General features: G+C 47.4%; 1 protein-coding gene across 1 annotated transcript in view; it reads left to right on the top strand.

Annotated features, from left to right (window-relative positions):
* The window catches only part of CDH23 (cadherin related 23), a 202,492-nt gene that overhangs the window by 41,566 nt on the left and 139,477 nt on the right, over positions 1 to 21,449 (top strand).

Raw genomic sequence — 21,449 nt, forward strand, 5'->3', positions numbered from 1 at the left:
GAGCGTTTGACATCCTCCAGTGGAGGAAACCTCTCTTTGCACCACGGTTCCAGGGCAGTTTTCCCCAGATTCTTCCTCAGGGTGTGGGTGAGGTCCCATGTGCATTGTGTGTGTGTGAAATGGAGCAGCTCTGGTAACTGAGAGGTGCAAAAGATTGTGTTACCAGGGTGTATTTAATATTCCTGCTGCTGCTGGGAGGGCTGTGATCCCTCCCCACCCCTCTGCTGTGAGGATGAGGTTTCTTCATTAGAGCTGCTCGTGATGTATGAGCCGGGAGCTGGAGTCTCATCTTTGCACCAAGTCACCTGAAACCTCCCTGTGAGAGTGACACTGGGTCAGAGGCATTTCTGCTGCTCTGCAGAGCACCAGGGCTGGAGAAATGACTTGGCAAAACCCCCACCAGGTGCCCCCTGGTGTATTTTCAGGGACCCCCGACGAGGGAAGGAAATGATGAATCTGACTCCATGTTCTTAGAAGGCTAATTTGTTATTTCATGATATTATATTATATTAAAGAATACTAAATTAAACTGTACTAAAGAATACAGAAAGGATACAGACAGAAGGCTAAAAAGATAATAATGAAAACTTGTGACTCTTTCCAGAGTCCTGACACAGCCTGACAGTGATTGGCCATTAAGTCAAAACAATTCACATGAAACCAATGAAGCAATCACCTGTTGGTAAACAATGTCCAAACAACATTCCAAAGCAGCAAAACACAGGAGAAGCGAATCAGATAATTATTGTTTTCATTTTTCTCTGAGGCTTCTCAGCTTCCTAGGAGAAAATCCTGGGCAAAGAGATTTTTCCAGAAAATGTGTCAGTGCCATGCTCCTGCTCATGCTCATGCTCAGGGCTCTGGAGCTGTCGTGCCTTGCTGCTGCTCCTCTGGGTCATGCTCTGCCTGCAGAGGTCTGCAAAGCAAAAGGAATGGCAGTGGGATGGGAGGAGAACAGGCTCCTCTCCCCTGTCCTCAGACTGACCTCTGGTTTTGCTGTTCCCTGCTCTGTGAAGAGATGGAAGTGGGTTTCTGTGCCTCCCCTGGGAATCAGGGCTGTGTTAAGCACCAGTTTTTTATATACCTGAGTATCTGTGACACATCTCCTCTTGCTGATGGCTTCTGTCCTTGTTGCCTCAGGTTTTAGCTTCTATATTTTTTTTAGATTCTGTGCTGCTTTAGTGTGAGGGTCTGGGCTTCATGTTAGGGGATGGTGAGCTCTGTGCACAGAACAGGGAGACAAAACAATTCCTGCTCCAGCTGGGGACCAAGGACAGATGATCCAAATCTCAGGCCCAGGAGCATAAACAAGGGTGAATTTAAAAGAGAAAAATAAACAGGATGGGACTTCATGGGCTAAAGCTGGAATGGGACAATTACTCCATTATGCAAATGGAGCAGAACTGATAAAAGTGAGAGATTTTGTGAGGAGTGTCCATTTTTGTGATCATTTTGGGTTCACCTGGGGTGCAGCCCTGGCTGGGCTCTGGTGCTGCCCAAGGTGCATCCATTGAGGCCTCCTAATAAATCCGTGCTTTATCCTTTAACTCTGTCTAGTCTCTGTTCTAGGCCAGCCTTCACAAGGCACCATCGTAAGAGCCAACATTGCAAAGCTTGAGTTTTCCCCATTTCCAAAATTAACGTGTGCCCAGCCTGCAGAGCAGGGAGGGCAAAGGTCCTGGCTTGGAATCATGGAATCTTGGAGTCACAGGATGGTTTGGATTGTAAGGGACCTTAAAGCTCCTGTGGTTCAGCTCCTGCCATGGGCAGAGACACTTTCCTCTGGTTGCTCCAACCTGGCCTTGCACATTTCCAGGGATCCAGGGGCAGCCACAGCTTCTCTGGGCACCCTGTGCCTCCCCACCCTCCCAGGGAAGAATTTCTTCCCAATATCTAATTTAAACCCCCTCTCTTGCAGTGGAAGGCCATTCCCCTGTGTCCTATCACTCCATGCCCTCATATGTAGAAAATTAGGGCTGGCTGAGGAAAGAGACCGGCAGGCAGGTGATGTGGACAAAAAAATATATATAAAAGCAGAAGAGGCTGAGCCTTTGAGCCATATCACATGCTGTGCAGGTGAGCTGTGGGTGTGCTGTGAAGGATTCCCAGCACTGCCTGGCTGTTTGGGGTGCAGCAAGCCTGGTGCTCCCCCCTTGCAGCCACCCAGCACTTGGCCTTGGGAGCTGTGCTCCTCTGGAGGTTGGCCTAATCTAATTACAAGGCAGAGTGTGCCAGGTTCCAGTTTCTGCCCATGATCTTTAACCAAGGGCACCGAGCAGAGGTAATGAGCCACAAATGCCTTGATCCGCCAGCATCCTGGAGGCACTCCTGTTCCCTTGCCAGGGAGAGAGAGCCTTGCCGTGCCAGAGAGCAGGGGATGGGGTCTCACCACCTACAGAGGCCCCTCCAAGGGATGCAGGTGTGGGAGGTGTCAGCAATAAACTTTTTCTGAGTGTGGTGGTGCAGCTCTCAAGGAGGAGATGCACACTTGGCTTTGAGATCTGTGCTGAACCATGAGTTTTCCTTGTTGCTTGCCCATGACTACTCAAAGCTATGTGGCATGGAAAAGAACTGGGGGACACAGCCATGGTGAGGGATGAACAGCTCCAGATAACTTAAGGGTGAGCAGTGAAGGTGCAGGTACCAAAATCCACCTCAGAACCCAAATCGAAGGGCCTGTGGATAATGAATGAAGAGAGCTGGAGCTTGGAGAAAAGAGGAGAGGCTGGTGTGGTTTTCAATAGACTGGCTCTGTGCAGATTTGGCAGCTAATGAGGGTTTTTCTCTTTTTAATTTTGAGATAAATGGATGTATCGATTTGCAGTTGTCGTAGCTAATGGAGCAGCGACCGCAGGGCTATTTAAACCTCGCTGCTATTGTGTGCCACTTGGAAAGTCAAAAGAAGAGCGTGCATAAATAAATGGAACATGAAGTAAACTGACCTTTAAAAACAATACTGCCTCTAAATACTCATCCTGGTGCTTTACGTGCTCTGCTCGGTGTGCGAATGGGGATTTATTTGGGCAGCATGGGCTGTGGTGTGGGGAGGGATGGAGAGGATGCACACAGCAGCTCGAGTGCTGGAGTGAAAGCGCTCCTCTGTGCTTGCTGTGTGCTGATCTCATGCCTGGAATAGCTGCCCGGGGCCAGGAGAGGGATATTGGGATATTTGCTCCAGCCTAATCATCCGTCCCGTCTGGGCGAGGGCAGCCCGTGCTCTGCCGGCCCCGGCGCAGCCAGGCGGGGCAGCGCTGCACACAGAAGGGGAATCCTGCTACAACTGGCAACTTAATTCACCAAGCTGGCCTCGACAGAGCTCATTAAGTTCCCGTGTATTCATTTCAGGCTAATGGCTGTCATGCTGGCTGCCGTTTGATTTGCTGTAATGGACTTTTATGGCGTTTCAGTTTGCGAGGACGTGCGTGCCCGTGGCTGTGCCCCGCGGTGCTGCTCTAGTACATTAGTTAGCTGCTCGTGTGCTTGCTACTCTGACCTTCAGGGTTTGTTCTCCTCTTGGATGCGTCCCTTGCACTTCATCTCCTGCTCACAGCCTCTTTTCTGCCCCCCTCACCCACGCCCAAGGTACCACGTTCCTGGGAGTCTCAGGGTTTTGGCTTTTAAACAAGGAGAGATCTATTGCCAAGCCTGTGGCAGGCTGTTGTGGCCATGCCTCAGCTTCTGGCAAGTCCAATCTGTTTTATCTAATCTTTTTTCCGCTTGGCTGCATCTGTAGGGAACACGGAGTTCTTGGATTGTCATGGTTCAGTGCCTTCAGGTGAAGCAAGCAAACGGAGCACAAGCCAAGGCCCTGCTTGTGCTACCTGGTGTGATGGGGACATTGGGGTGCACTGTTCCCCCGGGTGCCTGCTGGGCTTTTTGTCCCAGTCCCAAGCAGGAAACCTCCTGGGGCTTCCACACAACTTTGCCTTTAACTCCTGGGGCAGTGGTGGGGTCACCATGCCTGCAGAGGATGTGGCACCTGGGGACATGGTTAGTGGTGGCCTTGGCAGAGCTGGGGGAATGGTTGGACTCAATCCTAGAGGGCTTTTCCAGCCTAAATTGCACTATGAGGTGAACTAACTTCAAGTCTAGTACCTCCTTGGGAAAAGCTGTTTTCTCCTGTAGGCCCCCAACATCCTGAGCTTGCTGATCAAGTTCAAGGCCTTTTCTTGGCCTTGGAGCCTCAGCAGCTGTGACATGCTGGCAAAAAGGGCATTTAATTGTTGGTTTCTTTGCTGAATGTTCCCTCAGGTGGTTTCCATTGGAGTTTTCTCTCCTTCTGCGCTCTCCCCCACCTCATTGCTTGTGTTATATTATAACACACTGAGTGATTTATGAAGTGATGTGTCTTACATCTTGAGGTCACTCACCCCCATCCCTGGAAGTATTCAGGGGCAGGGTTGGATGGGGCTCTGGTGGAAAGTGTCTGTGGCAAGGGGTTGGAGCTGGATGGTTTTTAATGTACCTTCCAACCCAAACCATTCCATGATCCTATGATCTTCCAGCAAAAAGCTTGGCACTGGGCCAGGGACTGCAATTCAGCACCTCAGTCATTCATGAAATCACAGCTGCACCACGACAAAAGCACCTGTAACTTCACAAGGACACAGGAATTAGAGCTCTGCTTTCAGATTTGTAACCACAGCCTGCTTTGCCTTGGGAGTGTGTTCATCTCCTCTGGAATTCTAGCAGGCAGGGCTGGAGGAAAGGAGTTTAAAAGTGGAAAAGAAAGTTTCTGGTCTGCCCACAGCAGTGTTGAGGCAGCCACAGTCCAGCTTGCAGGTGTCTTATCTCCTGGGCTTAGCCCTGATTTGCCAATTTATTTTAATTGGGAGGCAGGCGGGCGCTCGCCATCAGCAGCAGTCCCTTCTGCTCGGGGAGCAGCCTTTGGGACTGAGCCTTCACAAGCTGCTGGCCACCATTTCCATCTCTAATATGGGGGTGTAGCTGAAATCGTGGCTTTTATGATGTCTTTTTCTTAATTGTGCAGAAAAGTGCTTGGCGGGGAAGGAGGGGAGGAAGGAGGGGAGCGTCACTGCCCCGTCCCATGGCACAGCCTGGAGCCAGACCCTGCTCTACAGTGAGCAGGGGCAGGGAGGAGCAGAGAAAGGCCCAAAAGCCCTTGCTGTAATTAAAATTATTATTTTGCTTTAAGGGTAATAATGTCAGTAATTACATCAGTTTCCCTGCCATCCTGCCCGAGTCTTCGGGGGCTCGTATAATTCTATTGCCATGGCTCAGGGCCTGGTGCTGTGCATGCAAACCAGCTGCCACGGGCTGAGCTCCCCCCTCAGCTGCATTAACCAGACCCTTGCACGCTCCCAGACACCTTCTGGGGCTTGCTTTCCTCCCCTCCTTTAAATAAAGAGCCTTTATAGTGGAGGTGATGATAACAGAGCTGATAAGGGAGATAGAGCACATTGCAAAAATGGTCTGTAATCATTGCTGGCTGCTTTCCTTCCTCCTTTTTTTTTTTTTTTTTTTTTTTTAATTCACTCTTTGTTTTCCTTCTCTCCTTATCCTTATGTTTCCATGTGGAGTTTAGGACTGAACAAATAATTTACAGTGAATAACTCATCCCCCAAATCCAGTCATCCCTTCCTTCCGCTACCTTTGAGCGTGCAAAATTTGCAAGTGTCTTGAACTTCTCCTTGGCAAATTGGATTCAGTTTTAAAAGTTAGTTTATTTATTTATTTATTTGTTGGGGTTTTTTTGGTTTTTAGAACTTCCTGGAAAGACAGCAAGCAATTCAGTGAGTTATTGAAGCTGTGTTCATTAAGCAGTGTTGGACAGAAAAGCTGATTCTCCTTCCTGGGTACACCAAGCACTTCCATCTCCCCTCCATCCTGGCATCCCACTGGCATGCCCAGTGTTGGTGATCTCTCACCTCCAGAGCCTCTTGGACAAATAGGAAATGGGGATTTGAGTGGTGTTTGCTGTAGCAAGAGGATCTCTGTTGCACTGGTGAAGCTCTTCCCAAACTTCCCAAATATCCTCAGTTTTAATTGTCTTTATTGTTGCTGTCCACGTGCAAGCAAAACATAAATGGGCTGGGAAGTGCAGGCCCTGCCTTGGGCTCTCCTTCTGGCTTTGGGATGCTGGCAGTGTCTTCAGGCAAGAGCTTGGAAGCACAGCAGGCACCAGCTGTCATCTTCTCCCTGCTTTTTTTCCACCAGGACTGGAGAAAAGAATTTAAATGAGACAGACTGCAGTGCATTGAGTAAAACACAGGGTTGGGGCTGAAGGGGTTTGCACAGCTGATCTTGTAGAAGTCAGAATCCTAAAATGGTTTGGGTTGGAACCTTTAAATTCAGTATTTAAAGGTTATTTAGTCCATCCCCCTGTCATGGGCAAGGACAATTCCCACTATCCCAGGTTGCTCCAAGCCTTGTCCAGCCTGGCCTTGAACACTTCCAGGGATTCAGGAGCAGCCACAGCTTCTCTGGGCACCTCCTCACCCTCATTTTAAATAACCTTTTCCTTTGAAGCTGTGCCCAGGTAGCTGCTCAGACCTGGAGCATCCTTCACTCTGAAGGTCACCTGCACATTTTTGTCGTCACTGCTGTGACACCAGAGGGTCTTGAGTGACGTCCTAGGGAGAGAAAAAGTGTCCCCTGTCCCTTGTGTGGATTCACCAGAGAGCAGCAGACCCTGGTCCTTTAATGCACGTGACCAAGGAGTGAAATGAGAGATGCAACAGAAACTACTGGGGCGGAAAACTCCAAATGGCGTGGAAGTAATGTGTAAAGTGTCCTGGAGATAACAGTCATTTCCACCAGGCACAACTTGGGCTCTTTCTGGAAGGGGACTGCAGCAGAAAGGGGGGGCAGCCTGAAAATTAGAAATAGTCGTGTGGTTCTGGCCAGCGGAGTGCTGGGCAGGATGAAGGGGATGGGGGGAAAAAAGCAGATTTTGACCAGAAAGAGAAGCCAGTGTGAGGCAGCAAGTAATTTGGTGTCTCCACGGAGGAGCTCTCATGATGGGAAATTAGGAAATTCTCTTGAGGGAGAGGAAGGGAAAGTGTACAGCAGCATCCTCTGAGTGAGGGGATCACAGGAAAAGAGGGGTGAGGTAACTTGGGTAAATCAGTTGTCATTCCTCATGGGAGAAACGGGAAAAAGGAAAAACATCCTCACTTCCTGTGGGTGCTGAGGGCATGTGTCTGCTGATTTCAGAGCTCTGCTGGGCCTGCCCCCAGGTCAGGACAGTGTCTGAGCTCAGGGTGGGCAATGCCAGGTGCTGGTGGCTCCTCAGGACCCTGCTGGCAGCAGGTTCCTCAGGCCAGGCACATTCCTCTGGAGCACAAACAGTGGCTTGTGGTGCCACAGCACTTGCTCAGGCTGGCCTGGAAGGTCTCTGTTCCAGGGGACATTCCAGCCCAGCCCTGCCAGTGTAATTACACTTACACATCTGGGCAGCAGATGGCTTCAAGGTCTCTTCCCTGTCTGTGTGCTGCCAGGAGCAGAGGGGTGAGGAGGGGGTGAATGTGACCTGCTGGCAATTAGTTTTGTTTTATCTCCCTTTCCTCTGGTTACCATCTCCTCCCAGGAGCCTGGGATGGAGCTGATCTCATGTTCCAGCCAGCCAAAGCTGCATCCTCTCCCATCACATCCCTGTTTTGTTTGCCTCCCTCTCCATGTCTCACCTTTGCACTCACCAGCAGGACCCTGCCTGGGTGTAGGAATGGTTTTTGGGAATCGTTTTTAGGATTGGTTTTTAGGAATGGTTTTCAGGACTGGTTTTTAGAAATGTTTTTTAGGAATGGTTTTTAATTTCTTTAGGTGGTGAATGGCAACTCCTCCATGCCAGGAAGCAAGAAAACCCATCACTGAAAATGTATTTAACATTTTTTATTTACGTAATCGTGCAGTTTGTTGGTTTATACTCATTTTTAGTCACAGCACCTAAATTAATGGATGATTAAGGTCTTGCTGAAAGATGCTGTGTGAGGGAATCTGGAATATTAGGGTCCAGGGTCTCCCCTCACATCCCTGTTTTGTTTGCCTCCCTCTTCATGCCTCACCTTTGAACTCACCAGCAGAACCCTGCCTGGATGTAGGAATGGTTTTCAGGAATGGTTTTTAGGAATGGCTTTTAGGATTGGTTTTTAGGAATGACTTTTAGGATTGGTTTTTAGGAATAGTTTTTAATTTGCTCAGATGGTGAGTGGCAACTCCTCCATGCCAGGAAGCAAAAATCTCATCACTGAAAATGTATTTAACATTTTTTATTCATGTAATCATGCAGTTTGTTGGTTTATACTCATTTTTTAGTCACAGCACCTAAATTAAGGGATAATTAAGGTCTTGCTGTGTAAGGGACTCTGGAATTTTAGGGTCCAGGCCCTTTTCCCCCTGCAGTACCCAAGATCAGCAGCAGATCCACGAGGTGGGCATTAGCATCCTCACTCTGTGCAGCATGGGAATGTGAAGCTGCAGCTGGCACAAGAGGCTCTTTTTTTGATAAAAACACCCTTTTTAATTAAGATGGAAATATTTAGGGAAAATGGTGCCATTTTGATGGCAAAGCTGGGGAGAAATAGCATTTCAAAAGAACCATAAAAATCGCTCTTGCAATAGATTCATTCCAATTTCTTCTTGAGAATTGCATTTTGTGTTTTATTAGTTTGTAATGTGTCAGTGACAGTCATGTATAATAAGCTTTCTACTGCTGGTCAAACTTTGTGGTAAAATAATAGACTAAATCAGCCTCTCTATAAGTTTTTTAAATATTTATGTGTGAACTGAACTGTTTGTATCGGTTTCAAACTATTTTCATTACAAATGGAAGGAATTTGATCTAAGTAGAAGTTTCAATCAAAATTAGGGGCCATTACTTAATTTCAAACATTAATTGCTGTGGGAACTTAAAATGTGGGTGATTTATTTTGTTAGTGCAAATAAGGGAGAGAGCAGGGAAAGTGAATAGAGGGTTCAAGGCAATTTTGGTTCAAGGAGAAAAAAAAAATGGGGAGCTTTTAGTTTTGGAGATTTGCTTTATGGGGGATGTGTGAAACATACTTATTTGCTTTTCTGAGACAGGATGCAAACCCAGTGGGTGAAAAAGGAGAGGTGGTCACACCTGTCACTTTGTGTAGGATGATGGTTGCTTGTCCCTCTTTTTCCAGGGAATTGAGCTCGTTCTGTGTGGTCATGGGGGGTTTGGCTGCAGCTCTGAGCTCAGGTGATGGTTATACCAACAACCCCCTTGTTTTCCAGACCTTGCCTTGCCTTCCATCGTGCTGATGTTGCTTCCTTAGGCTTGTCCTGCAATTGTAAATCAAACTGGGAAGGGTGGTGGGAAGGAAGGGAGGGAGAAGTGGAGGTGTGAGTGAAGTCAGCCCCCTCCTGCCCAGCCTGTGTGTGATTAACCTCAGTCACTCCCACGTGTTTGGAGGCACCTCCTGACCTGGAGTCCAGCTGCCTGTGCCAGGATGGCCCCAACACTACCTTCAAACAGGTGCTTAAGGAGGCAAAAAAGGAGTTTGTACTGATAGGCTGTATGCTGGTATCCAAGGGATGCTTTTTTAGCACTTCTCCATTCATTCCCATCAGTGGAAGATGATCTTTCCCTGATTAGTAAATCTTTATTTAAAGGTAAGCTGAGAGCGTGGTTTTCCAAGCCATGGAAAAAGAGGGATCTACCTGTGCTCCATCCCATAACCAGAGCTGGGTGAAAACCCTGAAAGGGGAACAATTTTTTCTGCCTGTGTGATTTATTTGACCCCAAATTGAAATGCTCAATCTCCCTGAATCTGCTGCACCAGTGCTTGGAAAAACACTTTATTAAATGTGCAGTCAGACGTGTGTTTGCAGATCCCTCAGCCCCCCATCTCTGGGATGTGCTGCCCATGCCTGGCCTGTGAGAGGGCAGAGAGGGAGCTGGCAGGACAGGTGGATGGTTTGTTCTCCTGTGGGGAAGGAATTTGCAGAGGCTGTGCCTGCTGGTGTGAGCCCCAGGAGGACAGTGGCACTGCAAGGCACACGGTTCTTGCAGCCAGCGAGGAAACTTCACCCCAGTCCTTGCAGTCAGCAGGGAAATGGGTGCTGGGGAGAAAAGCCAGGAGCTGTGCAGGTAGGGACACCTCTGTCCTGTGAGGCACAGCCATGGCATTGCCTCTGAGCACACCTGGAAGGTTCTGCTGGGGCTGGGAGAAGCCTGGGTCCTCCTCCAGGGGCAGGGATCCCCCCCTGCCTGGTGTCCCACCATGTCACAGACCTTCACTGCAAGGCTTTCCCTTGGCCACCTCCTGGAACATAACTCCTGCCCTGTGTGGGGGGCAGTTTTTCAGCAGCTTTGCACCTCCAGAGCGTGTGCTCCATCACCCATCCCTCATCACCAGACCCTCCCTGGTGTCCCACCATGTCACAACCTTCACTGCAAGGCCCCTTGGCCACCTCCTGGAACATAACTCCTGTCCCCCCCCCCCCCCCCCCCCCCCCCCCCCCCCCCCCCCCCCCCAGGCAGTGTCAGGAGGAGGTCAGCTCTCCTCTGGCAGCCACAAACCTGCTTCTCACCTGGCTGTGGGAAGCAGTGAGAGCTTCACCACCTCCTTCTCTCACGGTAGCACCTCTGAAACAGTGTCTGCACTGTGCTGGCCCTGTGGATGAGGTGTTTGGTGACCCAGACCTAACACCAAGGAGCCAGATTCCCACATATCTGGTGTTTTGGGCTTGGGAGAGGCAAACAGAGGCTGGAGGAAGAGCACAGAGGAGCCACACAAATGGTATATGGTGAGGAGAGGAGAAGGCAGGCTCAGAGAGAGGTTTGGGAAAGGCAGGACACGGGGAGAGGAGAGCAGAGCCTCACCTCCATTCTGCACGTTCGAGCTTGAGGCTGGGCTGCGGCAGGCAGGCTTTGTTTGGGAGGGGGGATCTGCTTAAAAAGCCTCACTGGAGCGTTATGGAATCGGAATGTGAAGGGTAATTGAGCTGAAAGCCATTCTCCTCCTGCAGCCCGCGCGGCAGGAGCCGCTCCAGCACCCCCAGTGCCAGCCTGGAATCCTGCTGGAAGAGCAGGAGCTGGGGCTGGGTCACTCAGCACCCAGCTAAAGCAGAGCTGCAGAGGGGAAGCCACACCAGGGCTCGGAGTCTCTGTGGTCGAGATGACCCCGAGGTGCTGGAAAGTCTCTTTTTCCCAGCCCTGAGATCAAAGGAGTCAGAACCCTTCTATTCTCATTCTCAGGGTCATTTATTTTTTGTTATCTATAACATTTTTTTGACCTGCTGAGATCTGTCCAGCAGGTCGGGTTGAGGCACACTGACACTTCCAGGGCAGTGTTGTCTTTTTATGCTTAACACTACGTGTAAATTATTTACAATAATTTTCCAATACCTACCACCTATGTTAGACAGTGTGTTATCTTTTTATACTAAAAACTACCTGTACATTATTTACAATAATTTTCCAGTACCTATCACCTATGTTAGACAGTCTGCTTTTACTCTAAACCAATCCAAAAGTGCCACCATCACCCAAAAGATGGAGGCTAAGAAGAAGAAAGAAGAAAGACAAGGCACACCCAAATCCCTCCATTTTGGCTTTTGAACCCCCATTCTAAAAATCTTAAAATTCTACTTTTCTACCTTGTGACAAATTCACGATCATTCTGCTTAAACTCTCGTGGCTTGTAAATCCTCATAGAAAGTTGGCTATTTTTTCCATGGGTTAAAATCAAAGGCACAAGGGTGTTTGGTTTTGTGCCAAGGTCTCTTCGTGCCAAGGGACTTGAGCCATCCAGGGCACCCAGAGGGATGTCCTGGGTTCTGACAACTAGGGAGAGATGCAGAGGAAGGTTCTTCTTTTTTACAGAAAGGTAGAGAGGTTCCTGAGCTGCAAATCCTTGGAAATTATTTGGTCTGCTCTCCGATTGTTCCCTGCAGCTCAGGTGCCATCATCCAGTGTCCTTCTGTGGTCACACCCCTTGCCTGTCCCCTTTCCCCACCCAGCACCCCCCTGCTTTCTCCCTGTGGTGCTCAGTAAGAAAATGTCACGCACACCCACATAGATGCTCCAGAGCACTTGGCTTGGCCCAATGGCTAATTCCAAATGGAAATGTGGAATGATCTGAAGGAGCAGATGAATAAAAACCTTAACAAAAAGAGGAGTGTGGCTGGTCAGAATGGATGTAATCATTAAACACAAAGGGGAGGTTTTAGTCTCTGTCCCTTGTCTTTCTAGTCCTGGGAGTTTGTGGAAGGGGACAGGGACTTGGAGAGCTGCTGCTGCAGCCCCAAGGAGGGGATTAGAGAAAACCCCCGCAGTTTGGACCCCAGCACATCAATGGTGTGAGATGCTGAGCCCAGTTGTGCACCCTGTCCTCTGTTATTGATTGCTGAACAGGCACAGTTAAGTGCCTCTCATTAATATTTGTTTTGGTCTTTTCCCTGAATTCTGATGAGTGCAGGAGATGCTGCTTATCTCTCTCCTGCAGGTTTTCTTTCTAGAGGATTCCTCTGGCTGGTGACAAACCTGGGCTCTGTAGCCCTCAGGATGAGGGATGAGTTTGTGGCTGCCACAAAATCTTGGGAACTCTGCAGAAAGCAAGCAAGGAGGCACAATTAACACAAAATTAAGATGTAAAAACACTCTGCTCACGTTGTCCAGATGAAATATGGAATTCCAGGCTCAGCTATGTTTGTAAATGTCTTACAAGGGACTCTCTGGGCAAGTAGGTTGTGCTGGCTGAACTTTGAAATGGATGAGCAAGGAGGAATGATGGGATGTGGAGGAGGCAGACAGGGACTGCTGCTCATCTCTGCTCTGGTTCTGAAGTTTCAGATTTGGGTGCAGAACCCAAACATGTTCATAGTTTGGGCTGAAAGGGCCCTAAAGCTCATCCTGTTCCACTCCCCTGCCATGGCAGGGACACCTCCCACTTTCCCAGGTCGCTCCAAGCCTCATCCAGCCTGGCCTTGGACATTTCCAGAGATCCAGGGGCAGCCACAGCTGCTCTGGGCAGGCTGTTCCACTGCCTCTGCCTTTTGAGGTGGTCTGTTTTCCTATTTCTCTTCCCTGTCCCTAACGCTGCTGTGGGTTGATGACTCTCCCTTACTTTCTGTCCACTTTTCCCAGGCAGCACACCATGGCCACATGGGCCTGAACTGTTGGGTTATGACCAGTTTTTCTCATCCACTCAGACATGAAAGAGATTTCTGAGACTTGCTTAAATAGGGCAAAGCACTTTTCCTTTCTGCCTTGTATAATAATGCCTTGTTTGTTAGTCTTGACTTAGCTGAGACTGGCCCACCCAAAGCCACTGAAATGGTTCTGAGCAGCAGTTTCTGCCTGCTCAGGTTGTGCTCCCAGGCACTTCAGGTGCAGCTCCTGAAATGAAAGATTTCTGGTGTGCCCAAAGGCAGTGAAGAGAGCTGTTTTAATGTGGTTGCTCCTCCAGCTTTTCAGTGGAGAATTGGGTTCAGGCTCTGCTCTGAAGTGATATTAGAGTCCATGGAGCATGAGAAACTGCATTTGTTTGTGGGTTACAAATGAAGACCTGTCAAAAACCTTTTTAGGCAGCGACAGAAGTTTTCTTTTTCATGATACATTTAACTTTTGAAGGCTTTGCCTCCTGAGGAGGCTTAGCTCTTCTCTCTCTCCCTTTCTATGAGTATGGAAATAGATGGTTGGCAAAAGTTGCTCTTCTCTTTTTTGTTCTGCCTCCCCATCAGTTTGGGGAGTGTTGGATCCTCTGGGTTGCTCTTGCTTCTGGAAAATGGTGTGGCCGGGAATGAAGGGGGTGACAACACTGAGGGAGAGGGGGAATGGGACATGGAGCCCTCTGTGTGAGCAGAGGGCACAGGTTATTCCCATCAATTTGCTGTCAAGAGATGTTCTGCAAAGGATAAATGCGTTTATAGGATTTCTGTCCCTTTGTTGTAAGAAGCAGGACGCCATCCCTGGACACAGGAGGTGTCACATCAGCTCTTCATCACTGGTCTGGTGTTGCAGCCCCGTTCTGAGGTGCAGGTGGTGTGTGAAACACGCTGCTGCTCCTTGCTGTCTGCTGCAACTCAGCCTCTTATCCAGTGCAGGCTCTTGACAGGCACTGGGAAGCTGATTTCAGACACCATCCCTGCTTTTGTGTGCTCCCAGATTCTTCCATCTGAGCATCTGAAACCTCTGCCTGGCAGTGGGTTTGGAAATGGGATATGAGTGGACACACAGAGAGCAAAAAAGGGTTGTCAGAGCTGATGGCATTGTGGGGTTTTCTGCCTCCCTCCAGGCCCAGCTCAAGAGTTGTCTTAAAGCATTTGTGGGGAGGGTGAGCACTTGTCTCATGCTCTTGTGTGAGCTCAGGAATGTGAGTGTTGGGTTCTCTAAAACGAGGTGAGAGATGAGAATCTGATTCTAAGTTTCCAGAAGGCTGATATATTATATTATATTATATTATATTATATTATATTATATTATATTATATTATATTATATTATATTATATTATATTATATTATATTATATTATATTATATTATATTATATTATATTATATTATATTATATATATCATATCATATCATATCATATTATATTATATTATATTATATATATCATATCATATATCATATATCATATCATATTCTAAAACTATACTAAGCTATAGAGAAAGGAGACATCAGAAGGCTACACAAGAATAAGCAATAAAAACCTGTGACTGACCAGAGAGTCTGACACAGCTGGACTGGGATTGGTCATTAAATAAAAACAATTCACATGCTGGGATAAACAGTTCTCCAAACCACATTCCAAAGCAGCAAAACAGGGAGAAGCTGAAGCTTCCCAGCTTCCCAGGACGAAAAATCCTGGTGAAGGGATTTTTCATAAAATATGGTGGTGACATGTGAGCTCTCCCCTGTCCATCCAGGAGGTTGGGGAGTGTCAGCTTGATGCAGAGAGGTCTTCTCTGCTTCAGGTTTTTCTGCAGCAGCGTTGTGGGAAGGATTCACAGGGATTTTCCTCCCATTTGTAGGCACAGGTGGTGTCATGGTGTCAGAACCCCAAAGATGGTTTCTGTCTGTTTCTCAGGGGCTGAGGAGGAGCAGGAAGGAAAAGAGCAAACAGAAGGAGCTGCATGGCTTTTGTGAATTTAAATCTGCTTGCAAGGACCAGAGGATCTCCCTTACAGAGAAGGAGGAAGAACCTGCTCCTGAGTGTTTGGGGGGATTGTAGCAATCCAGTGGGTTTTTCCTTGGAGAGGAAGTGGTAGTGCTGACACATGGTGGTTGCCTGGAGCTCCCAGACAGTGTGGGACAAGGAGGTTTTAATGAACTCATTCTTCTCACATTTCTTTCAGTTTACTTAGACCGCTGCTTTTCCCCCGTCCTTTTTCCTTGGGCAAGGGCTGGGCATCCCTTGGCTCTGGAGCTGGGGGAGCTGCTCCTGCTGCCCACCCACCACCATGGCAGGGAGGGTTTAGCACACCCCATGGCAGCATTTCTGCTCAGCTGCAGCTTGTGGAGGTGCAGGAAGGGTGGTCTGGTGTGCTCTGCTCTGGGCAGTGCAGAGGCAGCACCAGCTCCTGGTTTCCATCCTCCAGAGGCTGAGTACAGCTGCTCATGTCCAGCACCATGGAGCTGTCCCTGCCTCAAAAACTGCCCCTTTCCCTGGTTTTTCCCCAAGTTCCTTTGATGCTGATTGCTGAATCACTAGCAGAGTGGATCTTGCTTGTTTCCAGCTTGGCATATTCCTGCTGTGTGTCCCTTCCAGTGCTGTGCTCCAACAATGGTTGAGATCCTTTGGGGTCCTGTAGACCACAGACCTGTCCCCAGTGCCTCAGAGCCTGTTCCTTGTAGGTCATGTCACATTCTCTGCCCTAATGGTGAGTGGAAGACACCAAATATTTCCTTTCCATTCTTCCTTGCTGTGTTTTTCCAGCAGGGATTTCTCTCACCAGGCTCATTGTGCTCCCAGATACATCCATCCAGAGTTGGCACACTGAAAGTGCTTTCATTTAATACTTCTTTTATCAGGCTTGATTTTCTATTGCTTTTTCCCTTTGGGTGTGCTTGGGGGAATTTATTCTTTTTAACAGGTTTATTCCAGTGTCAGGTACTGGTTCTAAAAGGCTGGGGGAAGGTAGGAGGGGGGGGCTTTGATTTGTTGCATGGAAAATGCATTTGGCTTCTGTTCCCTTCCTTGAACTGGGAGGGATGGAAAAGAGGAGGAAACTCAAACTTCTGCCTGTTTAGCAGCAGCTTTCTCACCCTGTGTGTCTGTGACACACTCTCTTGTCCTCCTCTGCCGCCAGAGGTTGGGTCCTGCAGGAACCTAATGCAGGGAAGGTGCCAGACTTCTCCTTGTGTGCTTTGAGTGGCACATCCCTAATCCTTGCAGGTAGCCCACAGTTTTCCACCTGCACAGTTTTGGCTGATGTTACCATTCCTGGTGGAGCTGTGCTGGTGCTCTCATCTGCAGCAGTACCTGTAGGAATAAGCACTTTCTGTTGTTGTGAAGGTGTGAAGACAATGATTTTATTCACAGGAAATGCATGAGCTGGTTGAAGTCCCCCCATTGAGAATTAGGGGAATGGGCATATGGAGACAGGATGATTTTATTACTTTATTGTATTTCTTTTCAGTGCTATTTTCCCTTTATTTTTCCATTATGTTCCACAAGTCTCAAGTTTCTCATAAGCAGAACTAGAAGCAGGGTTTTGGGTTGGTGATTTGGTTAAATCTCTGGGAGGGATTAAATTGAGAAATACCCCCATACATCTCCCTTGCAGCTGAGGGCAAATTTAACCACCGATTCCAAAGCTTCCGAAAATGGCTTTGTGTGAAAATGAATTTTGGCCTCTCAAAGTTCAAACATTTATCCTGAGCCAGAAATATACACAGATTTGCTCTCTAATTTAATAAAGCCATCCAAATAATATGATTTCTCCCATAACCATCGTTTATGTTTCACAGCAAAATGATAATGAGAAAGTCATTAGAAGTAATAAACAAAACAAAACCCACACAGCAAATCCTTCACCGAGCCTGACGGATGGGAGCAAGAGCAGCATTTGAGTCTTAGGCCACGGAATGTGCAGCTGTTTTGAAGGAGATGTGTTCTTAAAACATTATTTTTACATGTTGCATTTTAATGGAGTTTGGCTGTGCTTGGGGTGGGGGCTGCACCCGTGCCAGGCTGGCATTGCTGCTCTCACCCCTCGGGGCTGGTTGCAATGGGTGATTAACAGGCACCTTTCTTCTCTCCCCTCCAAAAAAAATCCTCCTCCTTATCCCAGCTTTGACAAGGTGCCTTTGTTTAAATTTCCTGGCTAAGTCTTGAGCTGAGCACAGGGAATGTGTTGAGAGCAAGAACTCCATCCAGGTACCAAAAGTGCACTTTTTTAGCTTTTATTTCTAGCTAACTGTGCACTTTGGGCTGCAGCCTTAGCACTCACTGCTGGGTTATCCTCAGACAGGTGAATTTTTATTTGAACTTCAGTGTTTTGCTCCAGTGGGCGTCTAGATTGGATATTAGGAAAAAATCTTCACTGAAAAGGCTGTCAGGTTGTGGAATAGGCTGCGCAGGGCAGTGTTGGAGTCCCCATGGCAGGAGGGATTCACTGGTATGGCTGGCCAGGGTCTCTGTACAAATCACAAATGGGACAGGACTGCTGGGAATGTGCCTTGAGCTGTTTTATTTTCCAGCGTCAGCCTCATTACATGGTTATGACAATGGGAAGATGCCATCAGCTGACCAAGAAGTCAATGTTACAACTCACTTTATAAGTTTTTTGACCAATCACACAAAGCAAAAGCACATTGACAGTAGTTTTATCCAATCACCATAAGCCAACATCCCTTTGGTAAAAACAATGCTTGCTTATTTTGAATACAATACCTGCTTGTAAGCCTTAAAACACAATGCACAAAGCTCCATTATTAAGCTTAAAACTTCTTAATATCTTTCTAGATAAACTTTTCTGTAGCTTAGAGAGTTATTCTAGACAAGCATTAATACACAGACCATTGTTCTATTTGTCCTTGCTTTTCTACTTTTTACATCATTTTTCTGCTGACCAATCTCATGGCTGCTGCTTAGCTCCAGTCACAGTTCTGCTGTCTCTGAGGCCTGCCTTTTGCAGCTTTCCCAAAACCCTCTGATTTTATGGATTCCCACACACTGGCTGCATGGATGTGGCGCTTGGGGATGTGGGTCAGTGGTGGGCTTGGCAGTGCCCAAAATATTTGTTGCTGCTGGATGTTTATCCATTGCCTCTAATCCAGGCATTGGGGCAGGGACAGGATTTTGGTAACAGCTCTTACCTGGTGGTTTATTTGGGCTGTTGGGCTTCCTTATGGGTCTCATTAATTGTTTTCCCAATTAGAGGACTCCTTTTGTTGATTTTTGTGCTTTCAGAATCACAGCAAAGGTGTGTGGACCCAACACACACCTTCCCATCACAGACAGGGGTGGGATGCTGGAGGAGGTGAGATTTAATAGTGCAGAAAGCTGTGTAAGGTGATGGGAGCAGAGAGGAAGGAGCTTACCCCTGCTGCCCCCATTTCTCAGCTCTTGCTGTCCTCTGCCCCTATCCCTGGGCTTTTCCATCCTTCCAGATCCCAGAGGAGATCCAAGGGCTGGCTGTGGCACTGCTGGTGCCATGCATCCTGAGTTTTTGACCCTCCTTCCCTGGCCCGAGCCAAGTGCTAGCAAATAACTCCTCCAATTAAGCAAAAAAAAAGCTTTTCATTCTTCTTACACTGAACTGAAAATAAAAATCAATAGAAGAAATTCTGCTGGATGGAGGTTTTGGAGAGCATGTGTTGCTCTTTTCCTGCTGCAAACCAGGGCATGTAGTACCTTTTTAACTTCCTTTGAAAAACAAATGGTACATCTGAGCTGTCCTTGGGCAAACCCTTGCCTGCTGACATTTCAAAAATTGCTCTTTAAGGTTCCTCCTCACTCCCTCCTTCCTTGTGCTTCTTTCTCCTCCTAAAAGAAAATCCTATTTATGTTTTCACCTTTGAAAAAAAAGGGTTTAAATAAAAAAATGACTGTGCACAGGCTGGAGCTGCATGGGGGGCAGAGAGGAGAGAGCTCTTCTGCTTTTCCCTCCTTTTCCTCAGCCAGATATGCTGTGAGCAATTGCTTCTCCCCTGGGAAAATGAGACTCCTTGGCCTCCTGGCTGCTCTCATCCAGGAGGAACTTTTGTATTTAAACATGCTTAGCACTAAGCTGAACATGAATTCCTCCCCAAGCCAACAAAAGCAGCTTCCAAACTGCCTTTTCAGCAGCCTGCCCTTGGCAGAGAGAGCTGCTGGGTGCGTGAAACCTGGGGAAAGCTGGAATGCCCAGAGGCATCCTTGTTTAAAATGAGCTCCCTGTTCATGATCAGAGGGCAAATCTTCATCTGGAGGTGCCTGAGTTTGTTTTTTCCAAGAGGCTGAGCCTGAGGATGGTTTGGCAGGTGTATGCTTGATGTGGCAGGGAGAAGCAAAGCGATGTTGTTGTCCTGTGTTGTTGATTTGGCTGCTGGGATGCTGGGCTGTCCCTGGGGAGCAGGGTGGCTGCTGTGGGTAACCAGCTCTCCTGGGGCTCAGAACTGAAGTCATTGTCCCCTGGGAGGGCTGGAGGAGATCCTGGTGGCTTCCCACAGAGTAAGAGCCTGAATGAGAGATGTGGGACTCGAGGGGCTCTTAAAAATGCAGTTTATTGTGCCCAAGATGTTACAGCAGCCATGGGTCCTGGGTGACAGAGCCACAGCTCCAGCTGCCAGCTGCAGCTGCAGGCAGGCCTGAAGACCATTTGATTTTGGTTACATTGCATTATATACTTTTCTTTGCTGAGCATTTTAATACAAAAGAACCAATCTATATCTTAACTTTACCTATAGCCTATTATAACCATCATTACCATATCATGGTTAATACCATGAGTTAGCATGTTACAGTTTAAGTTTTTCAGTTTCTTGCAGTGGAAAATTCTTAGACCAATCTATACCTTTACTATTACCTATAGCCTATCATAACTATCATTAGCACATTGTGGTTAATACTATCCAATCACATGAGTTAGTGTGGTACAGTTTAAGCTTAAAGTTGTTTTTCAGTTTTCTTGCAGTGGAAAATTCTTAGACCTTTTTTCTATTTGTTTGCCTTTGATATCTTTCTGGTTTTTTCAAGACCTATTTCTGCTTGGTAAAAACATCTTTTTTGTTTGTGGTCAACGTATCCGTTGGTCTAGTCATAAAACCTCCTTCCAACTCGACTTAACCTTTGCTTTCTTAGTTGTCCACTAAGAATGGCTCAGCAATCCTCAATTTACACATCTTTTATTCTTCTATATCAAAACTTGCTTCCATCTCTATGTCATTCTCTGGTTCTGCATTCAGAGAGCTTTCTGCCAAGCACACATATCTGGGAAACTTTCTTGTAAAACTTTCATCCTTCCCAACACCATGGCTTTGTGGGGAGGTGTAAAACAGATTCACTCATCATTTTGGGGGGATGTTGATGGTTCTGTAGGATGGGCCTTGTGTGTGGCTGCAGTGCGGAGGGGTTGAGCAGAGCATGGAAATTGGGGTCTAAAAAGTGCTGGTGGAACATGACTGCAGGGATCAGAGAGATGTGGTTTGTTAGTGGCTGCAGAGGTGCTTTGGGTGAGAAGAATTGCAACCCCTCATTTTTTTTTCTACGGCCTCTTTTTGCTGCCTTTCTGAAGGAAATGCATTTGTAGAAAATTCTTAAAGCTTGCTAGAAGGTTCACATAGTACGTATTTGTATGTAAACTTTGAGACAAGAAATGTTGACTTAGAAATGTTATAGAATAAGGCAGACATTGCTGAGATAGAACTAGAACTAGAACCAAAATGAATTGGTAGAAAATTCTTAAAGCTTGATAGAAGGTTCACGTAGTATGTAAACTTTGAAACAAGAAATGTTGACTTAGAAATGTTATAGAATAAGACAGACATTGCTGAGAGAGAAATAGAACTAGAACCAAATTTTAAAGGATGGTCTTGTAAATAAGACTAGATACTTTGGAGAAATAGAACTGTGCAAGATGCATTGTAGGAAGATAAATTTGCAGAGGCCAAAATGCCAGAGCCTGCTTTCCCTAAAATCCCTGTCAGGATGTTACTTGGCACCTTCCAGGGGGCACCAGGGGAAGAGGAGAGCTCCCTTCTGCAAGAGGAGGGCCTCAGGAAGCTGGGGGATGATGGCACAGCCGTGTTTTGCTGCCAGACTTCCCCATCCCTGCCCGAGCATCCCCAGGCTGAAGGCTCGCCCTGGCATCCTTCCGAAGGCAATTCTCATTCAGCCAGCAGTGCTTTGGAAATAGTCACTCATCAGGCACTTATGGATCTTTCAAGCACCTTTCTCTCCCTAATAATCCCACCTCTTGGGAGGTATTGATTCTCCTCTGTTGGCTGCCTCTTGGTATTCCACAGTCTGTGTTAGCCCGTGGAAATCGCTGCGCTGTCATTTTCACGCAGCAATTACCTGCTCCTGATTC

Source organism: Camarhynchus parvulus, chromosome 6 (assembly GCF_901933205.1).
Source record: "Camarhynchus parvulus chromosome 6, STF_HiC, whole genome shotgun sequence".
Classification (NCBI taxonomy): domain Eukaryota; kingdom Metazoa; phylum Chordata; class Aves; order Passeriformes; family Thraupidae; genus Camarhynchus; species Camarhynchus parvulus.